This window comes from Schistocerca americana, chromosome 1 (genome assembly GCF_021461395.2).
Source record: "Schistocerca americana isolate TAMUIC-IGC-003095 chromosome 1, iqSchAmer2.1, whole genome shotgun sequence".
Classification (NCBI taxonomy): domain Eukaryota; kingdom Metazoa; phylum Arthropoda; class Insecta; order Orthoptera; family Acrididae; genus Schistocerca; species Schistocerca americana.
In genome coordinates, this window is record NC_060119.1 from 921,318,229 (window position 1) to 921,334,956 (window position 16,728).

Here is a 16,728-nt window from a genome sequence, read left to right on the forward strand (position 1 = left end):
TATTTCTCTACCGTTTCACTCTTGGATGGCGCGCGGGAAACAAGTGCACTTAAATCTTTCTGTGCGAACTCTGGTTTCTCTTATTTTATTATGATAATCATTCCTCCCCACGTAGGTGGGCGTGAACAGAATATTTTCGTAATAGAAGGAGAAAGTTGCTGACTGAAATTTCGTGAGAAGATCGTGCCGCAGCGAAAAACACATATGTTTTACTGGTTGCCACCCCTACTCACCTATCATGTCTGTGACACTCTCTCGTCTATTTCACGATAATACAAAACGAGCTGTCCTTTTTTGAAACTTTCCGATGTCCTCCGCCAGTCTGATGAAGATTCTATAGCACCCAGCAAAATTCCAGAAGAGGGTGGACTATCCGGTGTAAACAGGCTCTTCAGCAGACCTGTTGCATTTTCGGAGTTATCTGCCAATAAATCGCAGTCTTTGGTTTACTTTGCCCACAAGATTATCTATATGATCGTTGCAATTTCAGTTATTCGTAATTGTAATTCCTACGTATTTAGTTGAATTTACAGTCTTCAGATTTGTGTGATTTATCGTGTAACTGAAATTCAGTGTATTTCTTCCAGTATTCATATGGATGACTTCACACTTTTGTTACTTCTTGCGCCATACAGAAATCTTGCCTAAATCATTTTTCAATTGGTTTTAATCATCTCATGACTTTACGAATTGCATTACTTTGCAAATCGTGTAACTGAAGTGAGAGTTGAGTGCCAGCCCAGTATTCACCTAGTCGTATCTACAACTACGTCATTACTCCGCAATTCAAAAAAAATGTTTCTGAGCACTATGGGACTTAACATCTGAGGTCAGCTCAGACGCACAATTAAGTACCTGGCAGCTTCAGGCTATTTCTCTACCGTTTCACTCTTGGATGGCGCGCGGGAAACAAGTGCACTTAAATCTTTCTGTGCGAACTCTGGTTTCTCTTATTTTATTATAATAATCATTCCTCCCCACGTAGGTGGGCGTGAATTTTGCATTATTGAATTGCATCATCTGCAAACAGTCTAAGAGGGCTGCTCAGTTCGTCTCCGATATCCTTTGTACACATCACGAAAAGCAGGAGGCCTATAAGTCTTCCTTGGGAAACATCAGATATTGCCTCTATATTACCCGATAGCTTTCCGTCAATTACCACTAACTGTGGCCTTTCTCACAGAAATTCAGCAATTCAGGCGCACAGCTGAAGCGACACTCCACAGGCACAGAGTTTGAAGTCTCTTGTCTGGAACGGTACCAAAAGCCTTCTGAAAACCTAACAATATGGAATCAATTTGACGTGATGGTAACAGTGGAAAAACCACAACGTGGCTGCTCGCCACATCAACCCTCGTCATTAATCTGCCGGACGGTTTCTATCGGTGGCCGGCGCATCACCACGAGCCGACTGTGGGGGTTTAACATCCAGGGCTATCCAGGAGAGTTGCCGTGTTGGAATTATAGTGACCTCACCATAAACACTATTACATTTGTGTTGTAAAGTGAAACGCTAGATGGTAAAATTACTACAAAACGAAGTCAGCACGCTAGAAACGTCGAACTGGTATGAATTGTACACTACTGGCCATTAAAATTGCTACACCAAGAAGAAATCCAGATGATAAACGGGTATTCATTGGACAAATATATTAAACTAGAAATGACATGTGATTACATTTTCACGCAATTTGGGTGCATAGATCCTGAGAAATCAGAACCCGGAACCACCACCTCTGGCGGTATTAACGGCCTTGATACGCCTGGGCATTGAGTCAGACAGAGCTTGGATGGCGTGTACAGGTACCGGTGCCCATGCAGCTTCAACACAATACCACAGTTCGTCAACAGTAGTGACTGGCGTATTGTGACGAGCCAGTTGCTCGGCCACTATTGGCCAGATGTTTTCAGTTGGTGAGAGGCCTGGAGAATGTGCTGGCGAGGGCAGCAGTCGAACATTTTCTGTATCCAGAAAGGCCCGTACAGGACCTGCAACATGTGGTAGTGCATTATCCTGCTGAAATGTAGGGTTTTGCCGGGATCGAACGAAGGGTAGAGCCACGGGTCGTAACACATCTAAAATTTAAGGCCACTGTTCAAAGTGCCGTCATTGCGAACAAGAGGTGACCGAGACGTGTAACCATTGGCACCCCATACCATCACACCGGGTGATATGCCAGTATGGCGATAACGAATACACGTTTCCAATGTGCGTTCACCGCTATGTCGCCAAACACGGATGTGACCATCATCATGCCGTAAACGGAACCTGGATTCATCCGAAAAAATGACGTTTTGCCGTTTGTGCACCAAGGTTCGTCATTGAGTACAACATCGCAGGCGCTCCTGTCTGTGATGCAGCGTCAAGGGTATCCGCAGCCATGGTCTCCGAGCTGATAGTCCATGCTGCTGCGAACGTCGTCGAGTTGTTCGTGCAGATGGTTGTTGTCTAGCAAACGTCTCCATCTGTTGACTCAGGGATCAAGACGTAGCTGCACGATCCGTTACAGCCGTGCCTGTCATCTCGACTGTTAGTGATAGGAGGCCGTTTGGATTCATCACGGCATTCCGTATTACCCCCCTGAACCCACCGATTCCATATTCTGCTAACAGTCATTGGATCTCGACCAACGGGATCAGCAATGTCGCGATACGATAAACCGCAATCGCGATAGGCTATAATCCGACCTTTATCAAAGTTGGAAATGTGATGGTACGTATTTCTCCTCCTTACTCGAGGCATCACAACAACGTTTCACCATGCAACGCTGGTCAACTCCTGTTTGTGTATGAGAAATCGGATGGAAACTTTCTCATATCAGCACGTTGTAGGTGTCGCCACCGGCGCCAATCTTGTGTGAATGCTCTGAAAAGCTAATCATTAGCATATCACAGCATCTTCTTCATGTCGGTTAAATTTCGCGTCTGTAGCATGTCATCTTCTTGGTGTAGCAATTTTAATGGCCTGTAGTGTACTACTTAAAGTGACTAGCTTTTCAGCGCAACCACGCAAAGCATGCAAGAGTAACATCATTAACTTTCTGCATACGAGGAAAGATTAAGCAGCAGATTTAATATTCGTAAATCACGCTTGAGCGTTGGTTGTCTGTGAAACGGTCGTGTTACGCCCTTAAATCCCTTGTTGACGATTCTGGTGCGGCAGTTGAAAATATCATAACGAAAGCCGAAGGTTTCATTCTCACGTTCAGAAAATCGTCCACACGGAAGAATTGTATAAATATACCGTCATCTGACCACCTGGCAGACGGACAACTTAGTAATAAGTATTCCTTGCGTAGAGAAACAACTGAAAGATTTGAAGTCAAATAAATCACCAGATACGAATGGAATCCCAATTCGATTTTACAAAGAATACACTAAGGCATTAGCCCTTACGTAGCCTGCATGTATCGTGCATCTCTCGCCCAGCACAAAGTCCCAAGCGACTGGAAAAAGGGCAGGTGACACCATTAAATAAGAAGGGTGAAAGAATGGACTCGCAACATTATAGAAAAATATTTGTAACTTCTGTTTGCTGCAGAATCCTTGAATATATTCTCATTTCGAATGCAATAAACTTTCTTGACAGTGAGTAGCTTATGTCCACGAATCAGCGTGATTTGAGGAAGTATCGTTCATGAGAAACGCAGCTTTTCCTTTTCTCATGTTATATACTGCGAACTATGGATGAAGGGCAACAGGTAGATGTCACATTTCCAATTATCTGGAAGGCGTTTGACAAGGCGCCACGTTGCAGGCTGTTAACGAAAGTGTGAGCACATGGAATACGTTCACAGATATGTGAGTGGCTCGAAAACGTAAGTAAAAGAATCCAGTACGTTGTCCTCGACGGCGATCATCAGAGACAAGAGTATCTTCAGGAGTGCCCCACGGAAGTGTGATAGAGGCGTTGTAGTTTTCTGTATACATAAATGATTTGGCGGACTTGGAGACATGAAATCTGCGGTTGGTTGCTGATGATGCTGTGGCGTAAGGTAAAGTATCGAAGTTGAGTGACTGTAGCAAGACACAAGACGACTCAGACAAAATTTGTAATTGGTCTGATGAATCCCAGGTAGCTCTAAATGTGGAAAAATGTAAGTCAATGAGGAGGAGTAGGCGGAACAAACCTGTAATAATCGGGTGCAGTATTACTAGTGTCCTCCTTGACACAGTCAAGTCGTTTAAATATCTGGGAATAACGTTGCAAGACGACATGAAATGGAACGAGCGTGTGAGAACCGTGATAGGGGAGGTGAATTGTCGACATCGTTTTATTGGGAGAATTTTAGGAATATGTAGTTCCCCTGCAAAAAAGACGGCATATAGGATGCTGGTGCGACCTATTCAGGATTACTGCTCGAGTGTTTGGGATTCGTACCAAGTCGGATTAAAGAAAGACATCGAAGCAATTCAGAGGCCGGCTGCTAGATTCGTTTCCGGTGGGTTGGAACATTACGTGAGTGTTACGGCGATGCTTCATGAACTCAAATGGAAATCCCTGGAGAGAAGACGACGTTCTTTTCGAGAAACACTATTGAGTAAATATAGAGAAATGGTATTTGAAGCTGACTGCCAAACAATTCTACTGCACCCAACACGCGCGTTAGGCCCACAAAGATAAGATACGAGAAATTAGTGCTTATGAGGAGGCATATACATAGTCGTTTTTCCTCACCCATTTGCTAGTGGGACAGGAAAAGAAATGACTAGTAGTGGTACAGGATATACTCCACCACGCGCCGTACCGTGGCTTGGAGAGTATCTATCTATATACGATGTAGATGTAGATGTACCAACGGGTGTCGGAATTCGACAACTGCAAGATCGTAGCCTATCGAGAATGAACATCTTTTCGCAAGATAGCTCTTCACGTTGGCCACAGACCCACGAACGTCACATGAATGATAAATCGTTGGGTTCAGGGGAGTTATATTCAACCACGTGCAGGATCTTAGAGACCCTGCACGACTAGAGCTTGAAAGGACAGAGTATTCTCTCGGCCGTGCAGGATAGTATAGCATCGTCACCTACTTGGAGTCAGGAAATGAGTGGGTTTGTAGCAAGACAAATATCAGAACGGACAACGCGACAAAGCCTGGAGTACCGCGGCCTCTCAGCAAGGCGACCACTAATACGGCTTCCGTTGGCGTGGCAGCACTAGGCAACGTCCTCCACAAGTGGCAATGTTGCGAGAGGTCAACATCCCATCATTTTCAGGGCACAAAAGCAACGAGAGATTGCTGCGCGAGGAAATTTAAACATACGGTGGGTTACGTGGTGTAGAGACCACAATGATCTTCGAGATCTTGATGTTGAAAGTCTTAGGAATACATAAAAAAAAGTCAGTCTTTCTTCGACATACCAGTACTACGCCCATGTCAGTTGAGTAGTCAAAATATTTTTCCCCTTTTTCTCTGATGCAGGCGTTATGAACGCAGAGGTCAGAGAAAAGAACGTACATACCTTTGCATCCCTGCCTGTAAACACCTGAAAAGAGAAATCTAGTTATGTAACATTTTGCATAATAAATTCAATTAGAGCTACAACGGGTGTGTGCTACCGTTCATTAAAACATACATACACACTGCTGGTCGGTAAGATCGGAACATCAAGACGGATGGCAAATAACGAAATTTTACTTATTGCACATACGGAGGTGAATACATGATTAAATTTGTGAGTGATTGGGAGGTACACTCGCTGCGACGCTTACTAGGGAACACGCAAGTGCCATAACCCGATTTCCCAGAAACTTCGCACAGGGGTAGAGGGGCCATAATAAGCGAACACGTGTTTCGGCTTATCTGTAGATACTCGACCATTTCTGAGGAAATGACGGACAACGTTTTGGAGGTACTGTATGTGCCTTTTGGCGAGTAATAACTCAGGCGAAGTTCTAGCACAGAGGCTTTGCACTCTTGCGCAGCATGTTCTAAACCTGAATATGATATTTTAATTTTTGTTTTTCATTTATCTATCCCTGTCCATAGAACATTGCAGCACGAAGGTTTTCCAATGTATACTGAGATGCCGTTGACCTTATTCGTCTGCTAATTTTATGGTTAATGGCTTTAAAAAAAGACAATAAATGAATAGAAAAATAATTTGAAATTGTTTTCGGTGAAATTCCTGTGGCGGATCCTGATTCATAAGTTTTTGGAAAAGTAATCCGTCATGAGTGGTATGCTGCGAAGTTATTGCCAGCGCGTGAAATATTCAGCAGTGTTAACAACGTTTTCTTGTCGACTGAGATTTATAAGAAGAACTGCCACTGTGGCGGACATGCCTTCGTGCGATCTTCGTATTGTTCGAAAGTTCTATGTTTCGAATGTTTCTACGATCTGTGCCACGCAAGGAATGCACCAAAACTTCCAAACGGTTATTCGGAAGAGTAAAATACAAGAATTAAAAGCTGATATAAGAATCAAATATAAGAATATGAGAACTTAAAAAGATTGCAGCCCTTGAAATACCATAACACATAAATTACATAATGAATTTATAACACTTATTGTGTCACCCAGTTGTAATTTTATAACTAATATAACGCCCTTGTGTCCCCTAACTTGATAAGAAACATTCGTTTGGTAACATTCTATGGGAATGGTAGAAAAACGAAAAAAAATGATATAAATGAAAACAATAGTCGGGTTTTGCATATGGGACACAAATGGTGGGAGACCATGACACTAGCCTCTGTGCTCGCAATTCCCCTAAGCTTAGAGTGTGATAAAGGGCGTCTATGGTGGTTTACACAGAAACGGTCACGTACAGGTAACTATGGATAAGCTGAAACACAAGATAGCTTATATTGACTCTTCTTCCATTGAGCGAAGCTTCTGGGAAATCTGTTTATAGCACTTGCCCTGTTCTCCACTTCAGAGGGCGAAACTGGCACTTTAAGCAGGCTTTAATTCGGCCGGGCTATCTGAGTTTGGATGACAGATACGGGTACAGTATTGCTTGCTGCGTCAACTCTAAATCAGAGTGCATCAATCTTAGATCACGTGATCAGATGTTTTAGGTGAGTGGAAGATCTAGACAAAGCAACAGACGAATACCCTTTATTGGTTCAAATGGCTCTAAGCACTAGCGGACTTAACATCTGAGGTCATCAGTCCCCTAGACTTAAGAACTACTTAAACCTAACTAACCTAATGACATCACACACATCCATGCCCGAGGCAAGGTAGGATTCGAACCCGCGACCGTAGCAGCAGCAAAGTTCCGGACTGAAGCGCCTATAACCGCTCGGCCACTGCGGCCGGCCGAATACCCTTTTTATCGAGGTACATCAGGACAGAGTGTCCGATGGGCTGTCTGATGTTATCTTGTTGGAAGATAATGTCTCGGAGGTATCGAAGGAAGGACACAGAGAACGGCCTTCACACATCAGAAATGTAACGCCTGCTCTCGAAATTACCGGCGATGTGAACAAGAGGTTTGTGTACACAGTGGCATTCCACGGGTTGCTGGGCCTGCGTAACGATGACAAATGCTTATGTCGACTGACTACGACCGCGGAAGCCTACGCAATAATGATGGCAAATGCTATTTTGCGCCGTTCAGTCTCATCTGAGTCTCCATTCAAGGATGCTCCATCGTGATGCAGAACCGGTTCTCCTTTGGAGAAATGAAGTGCTGGTTCTCGTGTGTACTTTGGGCGTCTCTCAAGACTGCAAATTTGACACGCCTGTTCGCCACCGTGGCATTTCCCCTTATGAATATCACTCGTCAAGGAAACGTTGTTAACAGTGCTGAATACTTCACGCGTTGGCAATAACTTTGCAGCATACCATTCATAACGGATTATTTTTCCGAAAACTGTATCTAGCAACTGCTTATGAATGAAGATCTGCTTCACGAATTTCACCGAAAACAATTTCAAATTATTTTTCCATTCATTTATTGTCTTTTTTTAAGCCATTAACCATAAAATCAGTAGACAAATAAGGTCAACAGTATCTCAGTAAAAATTGGAAAACATTTGTGCTGCAGTATTCTATGGACAGGGTAAGGTAAATACATTGTTTGTTCTCTATCAAAATCTTTCATTTGCTAACTATGCCTATCAGTAGTAAATGCCTTCAGTAGTTTTAATCTTTTATTTAGCTGGCAGTAGTGGCGCTCGCTGTATAGCAGTAGTTCGAGTAACGAAGTTTTTTTTGAGGTAAGTGATTTGTGAAAGGTATAGGTTAATGTTAGTCAGGGCCATTCTTTTGTAGGGATTATTAAAAGTCAGATTGGGTCGCGCTAAAAATATTGTGTGTCAGTTTAGTGTTGATCAGAATAGGGAAAGATCGAAATGTCTGAGTACGTTCAGTTCTGCTCAGCTGTTTGAACATCAAATAATGTAAGAGATTTATCAGCACAGTAATTCATTAATTTTTCTGAGGGGACGTTTCATATGTCGACCCTTAGCCGAGGATACCGTACTGGAATCTTCTGATTTTTTCTTGTAGTTTGTGTAATTAGTGTAGCTATTGTTTATTGCTAGCGGATAATTATAGAGAGAATTTCCTTTGTAGTTGTAGTTTTTCATTGTTGTACAGTAAAACAGTTGTGGCATGCATGTAGATTTGCACCAAGTATTTCGCAGCTGCGCTTGCAAGTAATTAAATATTATTTTCAGTGCTATGTTAATGTGTTCTCTTACTTTTGCTCTTCAAATTGTGCTTTTCTGTGTTATCGTGTGAAATATTGTGACCATAATGGCGTGTGAAAAACGTAACACTAGGCTCCAAAGTAAACTGAGAAATAATAGTGACGACGAGCGTAGCTTATCAGCACCACTGTGTAGTGATTTAACAGACATTCGAAGTAGTAATTTGGTAATTGTGCATAGGGAAATGGATCGGGCGGCAAATAATGGTGTAGACAGTGAAACAAGTAGTGAACAGGGAAGCATTATCGATCGATCGGTCGGCAACAGCTCGCCTCAGGAATCCGAAATAACAGAACACAATATTGCAAATACTGTAGACTCAGGTTTTGGGTTTTCTCAAATGAGCCAAGACACATTTTCTGCTTGTCAAAATGTGGATGTTGCCGGTGAAAATGCACTGCCAAAAAGCATAGAGAAACAGATTCCAGACACTAATACATTATTATTGCAATTAATGCAACAAATGGAACGAAATCAGAGACAAACACAGCAATAGCTTCAAAAGTTAGACACAATGGAACAAAATCTTCTGAAGTTAGACAACGCTTGAACAAACACGTGAATATTTAACTACTGAGTTACATAACATTGAATAGATATGTCAAAAAGTCTGTAATGACGTAAAAACACAAATTTGTGAGCGTTTTCAACCTATTTTTTTTCGCGGCATGAAAAAGCATTACAGAATCACGAAGCAGCCATAAAAGAACTGCAAACTATTGTTCATGAAAATCATGAGACCTTGCAAGCTAAAACTGACTCAGTTGCATCTACCGATTCGGTTACGCAACTTGCAAAAACTCAGGAAAACTTAAAGGACACAGTAGATACTCTGAAAATTGGTTCAGAAAGACACATGCAGGAAATTAGTTCATTATCAGAGAAAGTAGTTGAACTTTCGGATCAGCTGAATAATTTATCTACGAAGATAGATGATAATCTGAATGACACAAAACCAGTAGTCTTTAATGACACAGAAGAGTGCGAACAAATTAGGAAATTCAAACAAAATCAGAATCAAATTAATACGCAACACCAAAGAGAAATCCGGGAAGTACAAGATCAGCTGACACAGGAATTACGTATTTCAGAGGACACTCGCGCTCCAATACGAGAAGACGGACATAGAAATACGGAACAGCCACAAAATAATAACACTGGGTACTTCGGAAATTATGAAAGGAATTGGCAAGGTACACCGAATTTTGAGATGGAACCGCCGAAACGAAGTAACAATGACCGATATGCGACTCGCCGGCATGATGATTTTGACTATAAGCTGTTTATTACTACACATAAATTCAAAACATTTAAGAATTCCGGCAACGGCATTCATCCACAAGCGTGGCCTCATCAATTCTCTCATTGTTTTCCTCCCAACTGGTCATTAGAGCACAGATCAGAAATTATGTGTGGCTATTTAGAGTATGAACCCGCTGTAAGAATGCGATCGGTCATTTACGATCGCCACAGTAAAGGAGAATTTTATCATGCCTTCCTCTCAGCATATTGGTCTCAAGCTACGCAAGACTGAGTAAAACATAGCATCATAATCATGAAACATTTCGAACAATCTGAATTTTCCAGTCTTGTGCAATATTTTGAAGACATGTTGCACAAGAATCAGTACCTGTCAAACCCATACAGCCCCTCAGAACTCATCCGCATTTTCTTAATCAAATTACCTGGCCATTTACGACATATTATTTTGGCAGGACGTTGCAAAGACGACATTGAAACTTTTCCGGGACTCTTACAAGAATTAGAAATTGACACTGACAATCGCGGAACGCGAAACCATGCAACACAACAAATACAGGTCACATCGGTCGCAATTCCGCGATGAAAGAAATAATAACTGGACAGGAAAAGGCTATTCTCACAACAAAAATCGTGGCCAAAACAGACACCACCCGTATGACAACCGTTGGCAGAGTAGTAATAATTACAGGGAAAGATCACCTCTCCACGGTAGTGACTATCACAGAGTCAATCAGAGAAACAGACAATATGGGAACCAAAATAATTATTATCAAGGGAGACAGAATAACTTTACACGCAACGGTCGAGCGCGCACTTACGATTCAGGGAGAAATTCTCCACCACATGACCGACAAGAAAGAAACTATGGAATCTACAGACATGACGACAGACGATATGACCGTAACTACAGATCTGAATTGCATCAGAACTGGCTGGATTCAAAAAGGGCAGGGCCCTCTCGACAGGGTGAATTTGTAAAAGTTAGGTCTCCAAATCCCAATAACGACGTGCGCCATCAAAGAGACAATAGGCAATAACTCATACCGCTGGCAGCCACAAAACGTACTTACGAAACTGACGACGCAGCTGCCGTAGCTAGTAATTACGTAAAAATGGAAGACATTAGGGACATCTTACTCAAGGAATACGACGTAAAACATAACAAAATTGCATATCCTGTGATTCACATTACAGTAAATGACGTAAAATTTACGGCAGCACTTGACTCTGGCAGTCCCATTTCAGTAATTAGTGAAACAGCCTTTAGCAAATGCAACAAATCGAACGATTGCTCCACACTTCCGTTACGTAAGATTAAATTACAAGGTGCAATCTTTGGAAAAAGTGTAGATGTACGCCAACAAACCAACTTAGAATTCTTTTGTCAAAGCCACAGCTTCCCTATGAACTTTCTTATTGTTCCATTATTGTCGACGGGAATTATATTGGGAGTAGACTTTTTGAATGAATACAAAGCAATCTTAAACTTTCACGATGCTGAAATATGTTTAGAGAAAGAAGGTAAGTCAATAGCTTTGAAATTTGAAGATTGGCTCTCAAACCATGACGAAGAAATTAATCGGGTTTACCTCCTGTTAGACAACAGTTCGGAATTTTCGACGGAACTTGACTCTAACAATCACTCTGCAAGTTCTGACAGGGATGATATCGACGGCGCATTTGATACTAATGAGTTAATTCAGAATAAAATTCAAACAATTGAGAATTGTAATGACACTGATAGGCAAGACCTTTCTGAGATTTTAAAAGCACACTCCACAGTTTTTACTCACAAAACAGGGACAATCAAGGGATTTCAATACCAATTTCGTGTTCGTGAGCATACTAAATTTTGTGTTAGACCATATGTAATTCCGGCACATTATAGGGACCATGTTAGAACAGAAATACAATCTACGCTTGACGAGGGCATTATTGAGCCTGCAATAAGCTCATACAACAATCCATTACATGTTGTTGAGAAGAAAAATGGATCGATCAGTCTTGTCTTAGATTCGAGACAAATCAATACTGCCATCATTCCTGAAACAGACAGGCCACAAACGATGGAAGAACTCCTTCAAAATTTTAATGGTGTAAAAGTGTTGTCTTCTATTGATCTCAGATCCAGCTTTTATCAGATCGAACTTCATTCAGAATGTAGAACATACACAGCTTTCCTTTGTTTCGGCGTTTGTTATCAGTTTCGGAAACTTCCTTTTGGTTTGAACATTTCTTCGGCAGCATTCATTCGCGGGCCAAATTCCGTAGTACCAGAGTTCTTAAAACGTCACATCACCTTATATGTGGACGATATTCTGATAGCAGAAGCCTCATGGGAACAACACAATCGCATCCTTAACAGCGTGTTACATATTTTTGCAGAATCTGGAATTACAGTTAACTTGGAAAAGTCTGAATTCGGTAGGAGAAAGGTGAAGTTTTTGGGACATATTATTTCTTCTGAAGGCATTCAGCCGGATCCTGAAAAGTTAGAAACAATCAGAGCCATTCCAGTTCCATCCACAAAAAACAAGTCCGTACTTTTCTAGGTCTCGTAAATTTTTACCGTCGTTTTCTGAATATGCAAATTCTAGTTACACCAAAACTTTGTTCTCTCACTGGAAAAAATACTATCTGGAACTGGGACGAACAAGCACAGTTGGAATTCAATTCTTTGAAAGAATCGCTACTTAACGCGCCAATACTAGCTCATCCAGATCTGTCACAAGATTTCTGCCTTAGCACGGATTCTTCTAAAGTCGGTCTTGGTGCCCATTTATTTCAAGAAGCCACAGAAAATGACACTACTGTTCAGTAAACCATTGCTTTTGCTAGCCGAGTGTTAACAAAATCTGAAAAAAAATTATTCCGTTACTGAATTACAAGGTTTAACTATCGTTTGGGCATTTAACAAATTCCGTTTCTTTCTTTCTTATAAGCACGTAAAAGTATACAGTGACCATTGTGCATTACAATTTCTTATGTCTTCAAAATTAAATCATGACAGGTTAAAACGTTGGGCATTGTTTCTGCGAGAATTCCACTTCACAATAGTCTATATTCCCGGCAAGGACAACATTGTTGCGGATGCACTGTCACGCGCACCGGCTAGGCTTGAGAAAAGTAACACAGAAGGCAACCTCGAGAAAAATTTCAGTATTCTTTACACTCAGGAAGTTGCCTATGAAAACTTCATCACCACATCTTTACAGGACATTGCTCATGAACAAGGTAAAGATCCGATTTGGAAAGACATCAAAAGTAAATGGCATGAAAAGACACACACTCAGATTCGGCATTATTATCTGGTTAGAAACAACGTACTCTTCAAACGCTGCACTGTTGATGACAAGCTATGGGTACTTTGCATTTCAGATGATTTTGTTAATAAGCTCATTTGGTGCATTCATTTCAGCTACGCACATTTTGGTCCACGAAAATGTTATCATATTCTTGGAACGACTTGTTATTTGAACAATATGGAAAAGAGAATTCGAAGAGTCTTGTCTATCTGTAAACTTTGTCAAAAGGCGAAACCATCTACTATCTCACATCGAGCTCCGTTGTTTCCTATCATTCCTTATAAATTAAAAGAATTTGCAGCTGTTGATCTCTTGGGACCCCTTGTCAGAACATCGAATGGATTTTCGTACGTTCTAGTCGCTGTTGAACTTACTTCAAAATTTCTTTCTTTCACTCCGTTACGTAAAGCCACTGGACGGTCTGTATCCAACGCCTTTGTTAAAAATTTCTTACGTGAAGTTGGCCACGTTGCTAAAGTCATTTCAGATAACGGACCATAATTCAGATCTGCTGTTTGGTCACGCATGCTTCGGAATCATAAAATCAAACATGTTTTTATTTCATTGTACTCACCACATTGTAACCCCTCCGAACCGATTATGAAATAAATCAATAAGCTTTGCAAAATGGCTCTGAGCACTATGGGACTTAACATCTGTGGTCATCAGTCCCCTAGAACTTAGAACTACTTGAACCTAACTAACCTAAGGACAGCACACAACACCCAGCCATCACGAGGCAGAGAAAATCCCTGACCCCGCCGGGAATCGAACCTGGGATCCCGTGCGTGGGAAGCGAGAACGCTACCGCACGACCACGAGATGCGGGCCTAAGCTTTGCAGACTTTACTGTCACAGAAAGCATCAGCACTGGGCAGATATTTACACTTATTTCAAAATGTGCTGAATGAAATGCCTCATGACCCCACTGCTTTACCACCTACTCTTGTACTGAAGAATGAAGAACCACCGAACAGAATCGGAGAGCTTGTACCTTTCCCGAATACACGTAAACTTTGACACAAAGACATAATTGGTTTGGCTATTAAAAATATAAAATCTGCAGCAAAAGGAGAGAACTACACGGTAAAGCAAATGCAAAGAAATTATATATTGGTCAGAAAGTTCTCATTAAAGCTCATTCATTGTCACATAAGAAGTAACACTTGAATCACAAAGTCTTTCTAGTTTACAATGGACCTTACAGAATCCGACGTATACCACATGATAATTGCATTGAAGTTGAAACTCTGCGTACTAGGAGGAGTAAAGGTTTACACCACATTTCACATGTAAAACCGTTTATTGGAAGATAATCTGCTTTTTAACTTTGTCTTTGCCATATAACTTTTCACTTTACATTACTAGTATGCTTTGTCAGACTTAGAATCTGTTAACATGCAACATTGTTTGAAGTTAAATATCCAATCAAGAACCAAGAGAACTTATTTTAACAGAAATTACGAATGCATTGTTATAGTGAACAGACGTCACAGTGTTATTGTGTGTGTACATTATTGCTTGTTAGTTGCACGATTACGTAACGACTATAAGACTTACACACTTAGAACACATACTGGTACTGCTAATGGGATTTTAATGCAACATTTTGGTTTGCTTGAAAATACATTCTCGATTTAAAGTACTTTCTGTGAGATACCAGATGACACAGTGGTTAGTTTATGTGACAGCTACACGATTTTATCACGACGCAACTAATGAGTGACAATTTACATTGTTGCTTTTGCGGTGTATCTGCTTTATATCTGCACAGTTTTTCTCTATTATTCTGGAAAGTAAAACATGTTTTAGTAGTAACTTTTGTGGTATAGCTACAATGAGACAGCCTTTTTCGTAGCACAACAATACGTTACATTATAGTACTTTCTTGATCACGGTAAGGTACGTAATAACTACGATATCTATACGCAAAACATTTCCTTTCGTTTGTGATGAGGTAAGTACACTGACTTCAGCAGAACTTTGCTTACAGAGGACGATAACTACGACACTTACACAGAATTATCTTACAGCAAGACGCACATTTAGCGCTACAGGACATGCATTTGAGTGATTAATTTTGTACTTAAACCATTTATTTTTCAAGATTTTTGAATTACAAAGAAAGTTTTCCGTGATACATTTCATTCCATTGCTGTAATCTGTAACACCTGAGGGTATAATTACATTAATCCTCATGGGGGTACACGCTTACTTTGTGTACCATGTGTTTGGCAAGCACAAGGAGCCCTAGCTAATATGGTATTTGCTTATACAACTTTACACATCGGTACCATATTTCTCTAACACAGAATTACATAGCTATCTGATTATTTAACAGAGAAACAAACTTTTTTTTTACTATGTCAGTGACACATGTTTACGCAATTACACAGTTGGATAATTTTGCACTTCTGAAATTGTATTTTGTCTGCACTGTGTTAACCGTTCATATTTTTTCGGAAACATTGTGATACTATGAGAGCTTTGAATGATGCATTTGGTATGGGATCATGATTTTTAAAGTATGTTTGAGGTAGATGACACTACTGAAATGAGCAGAGAATTTTTTTTTAGGTTTTGAAATTATTGGAGGAAGCTACAATGATTCTGAGATGTGATTGATCTGTTATGATGTTATTATTACGACGATGATGTGTGTTATGCTGTTGAGGTATGTTTATGATCAATAAGCTGATGTTGTATGAGGAATTTGATTATGCTACATATTTATAATGATGAAATATTGAAGAATGTCGGCGAATATGTATATGTGTAATAAGGTAAGGAGTAATGAATAGTGGTCAGGGACTCTGATACGTGAAAAAGGGTGTTGGAAACCAAGAATCGTACTTTAAGAGTTAAGAAATGTGTGTACATGGGTGAATGAATCACAATGCCACAGAAATTTTTTTGGACACTGTTATATTTATAGGATTTTGTTTCTACAGGTTTGTAACGCAAATTCTCGACCTGTGAAATTTTTATATGAGACTGTCACTGTAGTGCAAACTGGTGTCGTAAATATTTCGGTAAGAAAGTTAAGTGACAACCTTCACACAATGCGTCATCGCCACCCAGCTGCGCGACAGTCACCTGGAAAAAAAGCCATTAGTGTGTGCCTTTCAGAGCCACAGGTGGAGAAAAAAGGAGGACATTATCCTCGCTATTGACATTTCTTTGTAGAAAGCATCGTAAATACGACACGCTCAAACTTGAACACACATGATTACACTGTGGAGCTCGTAATTTATTATATTTACTAAAATGCCTAATGAAATGATGAGAAACATGTATACATCTATTGTCTTTCTAGTTGAGAGATTGCTCATTTTGTTTAATATCTAGGTTCTAGCTGCACTGCAGCATTAGTTAAAATAACATTTAATAGATGTACAAATATCACTATTTTATGTCTACAGACCCAGTAAAGAATAATTTTATGATGTACGTTCCTAGAAAAGAGAGCAGAAATAGACATTTCCCTTCACA